At 38.2% G+C, this 5216-nt stretch overlaps 1 non-coding gene across 1 annotated transcript; it reads left to right on the forward strand.

Moving 5' to 3' along the window:
• Window positions 1–768: 768 nt before the first annotated feature.
• LOC112508283 lies at window positions 769–875 on the forward strand. The gene has a single exon (XR_003068665.1). It is a non-coding gene; the product is annotated as a small nucleolar RNA R71 (small nucleolar RNA).
• The last annotated feature ends 4341 nt before the right edge of the window (window positions 876–5216 follow it).

The raw sequence follows: 5216 nt of genomic DNA on the forward strand, positions 1-5216 counted from the left end.
AGGGCTCGATTGTTCTGGTTAAGCGCAAGTTGACTGACTTGAGTCTCTAAATTCCTGATGGCCGCACTTTGTTGATTTATTAAAGCTTGGTTTTGTGCTTGTRCWTGTGCAAARAGTCCTTTAATCATTGCTTCCAAAGAAGATGATTCTGACTGTGGAGGAGGTTTATTCTGAAAAGGTAGTTGTGAGTTTTGAAAACCTTGTTGATGATTCTGAGAGTTAGAACTGTTTCCATGATGTTGTGGTTGGAAATTAGAAGTTCCTTGTTGTTTATGGACTGGTGGGTTTAAAGTGGGACTGTTCCAAGAAAATTTCGGATGTTGTTTCTAGCTGGCATTATAGGTATTGGAAGAGGGATTAACTCGGTTATGAACATAGTTTACTGATTCAGCATTGTGAGGACAGTGTTCATACGAGTGTTCCCCGCCACAGCACACACATTGCATAGATAGGACTGTTTGGACTGGTGTATTAGCAGCTTGTTGTCCTCCCTGACCAGAAGTTAAGTTTTTCAACATGTTGGTCATGGAGGTAAGCTGGGCTGTTAATGCAGTATATGCATCTACATCATGTATCCCCGCAGTCTTTTTCTGTGACTGAGGGCGTGGGTCGGTCCAATGTCCATTGTTTACCGAAATCTTTTCTAGGATTTCATATCCTTCATTATAGGTCATAGCTGTAAAGGCTCCGCCCGCAGTCGCATCGAGCATTTGTTTTGCCATGGGATTTAACCCATTGTAAAACGTCTCGAGTTGAATACGGTACGGAATGCCATGGTGCGGCCATTTCCTCAACAGCTCTTTGAACCTTTCCCACACGTTAGGAACAGCCTCATCGTCCATTTGTTTGAAAAGATAAATCTCATTTATGGACTTAGCGTTCCTTGTTGGTGGGAAATATTTTCGCAAAAAAATTTCCGCCATGTTACTCCATGACGGCACAGAACCCGGCAAATTGGCCATTTGTTTGCAACATGAGAAACATTATGGGTTTGAGTTCAAAATGGAGAGTGGTCATATGTGGCCTAACTATCCCGAAATTTAATTGCTCAAAATCCGGAATAGCATAATCCATGATCCTCTCATTTTTGGAATTTGCCAAATTAATAATCTTCGGAGTTTGTGCTCTTTGGTTGTCATTAGGTTCAGATTCCATGTTCAAATTATTACCATTATGTGTATGTCCTTGTTGAAAGTTCGGGTATGGTGGAATCTGCTCAAAACCCGGCGGTTGATTTTCCAAATGTAGTATTTCCGGAATATTCGCGAGAGGTAACGCCATATTTTGAGGGAGTAGAGCAAAAAATGCCCTTTGAGCCCTCCTCCGATGGTGAAACGTTCTCTCAATATCAGGATCAAATTCGAAAAATTCCCTGCGATGTGACGTGGCATACACCACTTTTAAAAACGATTCTGATGGTACTAGAAAAATCAAATCTTTTAATTTACTCAAAATAAAACTTTTAGCGAAGCAATCCCATGCGGCGGCGCCAAAAACTTGGTCGGTTATATTTCACACCTTTAGACTAATGAAATTAGGCCACAAAACAAGCATACAATATGGCCCAACGTCGTCTTTCCAAGTAATAAAGTGGTACAAGTACCGGATTATCGTCCACAGTGATTGTAGCCAAAGTTAGATTAGAGTCTAATGAAAGAGATGATTTCAGATGGCGATTTTGAAGACTTTTGATTGATTGTATGGTGATCCAAAATAGAATACATAATATATAAAAGAAGCAAGGGTGTAAGACTTAAGGTGAGATCCAAACACAAATTCCAGCAGCCAATACTGTAGCAATGTTATAGGAATGCTACAGCAAGCAGTGTTTCGAAACTAAGTTCTACCATCTATTTTGAAGGCATTCCTCTCGAACTTCACCATTTCACTATCTTATAGCTTTCCACCCATATATCTATGTGGTGTCCGGACCGGGGATAGTGACATAATGGTGTTTTCAAAATATATGGATAAACAAATCTCTTCGTTAAAAATCACTCTCTCGAGTCGATTCCCATATCATTCGAGTTGGCGTGTTCTTGATATTTTTTCTCTGAATATATCACACTTTGACACTTTTGACAAGTGACCAACCCGTCGGGAGTTACGTTTTGAAAAACATAAATGACAACTCTCCTTGTCAGCAACTTTCTCAAGTCTACCTCTTATGTCATTCAAGTTGACGTGCTTAATGATGGCTTATCTCTAAGTCCATCGCACTTTTAACACTTTCAAGTGATCAACTCATCAAGAAGTATGCTTGGTTTTATAAGAACTCGAATGAAACAATGGAACGTCGTTTACGAAACACTTAGCTACTTTCGTTCGGTTTGAAAATCTCACCTTTCCRTCTCACACCCAAGCTATAAAAGCTTAGCTACTCATAACGGAAAGTAAAAAATAAATGACGGAAAATAAATACATAAACGTAAATTACGTAAAGTAAATGACAATAAAATAAATGAAGGAAAAGTAAATGACGATAAAATAAATGACGGGAATGTAAATGACGAGAATGTAAATTGCGGAAAATAAATGACGGAATGTAAATAGCGGAAAATAAAAGACGAGAAAATAAATGACAGAAAATAAAAGAAGAGAAAGTAAATAAAGAAAAAGATGAAGAACTTAAAGCCTTAAATTAAGAACACCCTTGGAGAGGGTTTACAAAAGCTAGCAWATGAGAGAAAAGATGGAAAGATTAAAATGAGAGATTAATGGATGAAGGATGTCTTGGAAGGCACCCCAAGGCCTCTATTTATACAAACAAAGGGCACTAGAAGACAAAATAAATAAACTTGTAGGATAAGTTTTCTAAAAGCTAGTTACAAAGCAACAAAAGTGTAACTAGAAAGTATAACTCCTTAGCCAAAGTTTAACTACAGATTTTCTACTAAAAATCCAGCTATTTCCAGTTGTCCTCCATCTTCAAAAAGTCAGCGTCTTGTTCATTAACCCCTCCAAAAAGTCGTGTATGAATCAGGTCGACGCTGCACCAATGCTGCAGCATTTGCTGTTTTCACAAAAACTCTCAATTAGCATCATTTACACATACCAACAAGTAAACCACAACATTTAGCTTCATAATAACAAAAGTATAAAGAAATGAATGAAAATGACTCAAAGTGGGAATGAAAAGAAATTATTATAACTAAAACGACGTAAAAAGAGCGCTTTATGTGTTAAATTCTCAACACATGTCAGTGACATGAATAGTTTATTCTATCTTCTGTCGGCATTTGTTGAATACTCAGAAGGCTTTGGATACTGAAGAATATCCAAGAAAGATTCCTTCATCAGCTTTGGGATCGAACTTTTCTAGTTGATCACGGTTGTTGAGAATAAAACACGATACAACCAAAGATATGTAGAAAGCTAATAGAGATCTTTCTGCCACGAAAAGTTCATAGGTTGTCTTCTTGAACCTCTTAACGATCAGCTATCAATTTTGAGTGAAACAAGCGGTGTTGACAGCTTCAGCTCAGAAATTGGTAGGGAGATGGGACTCACTGAGCATTGATCGAGCAGCCTCAATGATTGTTTGATTTCTCCTTTCAGCGACCCCATTTTGCTGAGGAGTTCTCACTTAAGAAAAGTTGTAAAAAATTTCCTTGTCCTTAAAGAAGTTATCCATAGCACTGTTTTTGAATTCAGTACCATGGTCACTTCTAATAAATCATACTTTAATGTTGTTAAGCACTTCTATTTTCTTGATGCACGATATGATGTCTTTAGGTGCTTCATTTTTGGATCTGAGAAAGAAGACCCAAGTATACCTAGAATACTCATCAACAATGACGAGTGTATACTTCTTTCCAGCAATAGATTGCACATTCACAGGACCAAAGAGATCCATGTGCAGTAGCTGAAGATGCGATGTCACTGAAGAGATTTGCTTTGACTTAAAGCTAGCTCTTGTTTGTTTTCCTTTCTCACACGCTGAGCAAAAAGATTCCTTTCAAAGGAGTGTTGAGGAAGACCAATGACAAGATCATTTCTAGACAATTCACTGAGTGTCTTGAAGTTAAGGTGAGAAAGTCGTTTGTGCCATAGCAAGTTAATGTTTGACTAGCCTTTAGAGAAGAAACAACTATTCTCAGTGATAGAACAATCCATATTGATGATGTAGACATTCTCTAGACGAGAACGGGTCAAGGAAACCTTATCACCTTTGTCATAGACATAGCATGAATTCTTGGAAAACTTCACTGTGTAGTCTTTATCACACAGTTGACTGATGCTGAGGAGGTTGTACTTCAGTCCTTCAACGTATGCAACACATTTGAATGTGGTTGCACCATTGGCTTTATCTTCTGAGAAGGGTTCGAGTGTGAGCATGCCTGCGGGACCTGAAAGATGGTGAACTATACATGAGCGGGGCGAAGCCAAAGAAAACTCTGGTGGAGGTTAATATACCAAAACCTCTGGTATATCCTTTTCCATTACCTCCAAAGGTGACGGAAGGTCCTCTTTCTTCCTTGTAGTTAATGAGCAGGGATTTGTCTCCGGTCATGTGCCTTGAGCATCCACTATCGAGTTACCATATGCCTTTGACTTCCTCACAAGGGAACAGTTTAAAAATGCTTTTGGTACCCATCTATTTGGGTCCAGCAATGTTAAAGGCTTCATCTATTGAGACTGAAGAACCAACGTCAGCAGACGGCTTCACTGAACCTGAAGAGGTTTTAGTGGAAATGGGAACAACCTCTGACGGTAGAAAGATAGAGTCAGGAAGTGTCTTCACTGGGCCTGATGAGGAGGCTTCAGTGGAGGGAACTACAACATTTGATACTAAAGGCTTAGCATCAGTTGTTGTCTTCAGTAAGCCTGAAGAAGAGGCTATAGTGGTTTTCTTCACCTTGGTTGCTTTAACAGCCTTAGTGGATGATTTTACTTTGGTTGATTTCTCAGCCTTAGCTACTTTCTTGCCCTTGGTTGGTGGACCAGCCTTGGCAGCATGTTGATCCCAGATCTCTTAATAACACTAATAATCTAGTTATAAATAACCAAATTATAGTGATTTTATAAAAAAAATTATGAAGACTCAAGAATAAAAATAAGAATATTTATAAACAATCTTGAGCTTCAAAGTAAACTCAGAAACATAAAACAATGCGTAAAAGCCTTATTTTTTATAATAGATATGATCACCTATTTATACTAATCGGCTATTAAGAAGATAACTATCTAATGCTACTTTCTAGCAAATCTTCTAT

This window comes from Cynara cardunculus (genome assembly GCF_001531365.2).
Source record: "Cynara cardunculus var. scolymus isolate 2C chromosome LG 2, CcrdV1, whole genome shotgun sequence".
Classification (NCBI taxonomy): domain Eukaryota; kingdom Viridiplantae; phylum Streptophyta; class Magnoliopsida; order Asterales; family Asteraceae; genus Cynara; species Cynara cardunculus.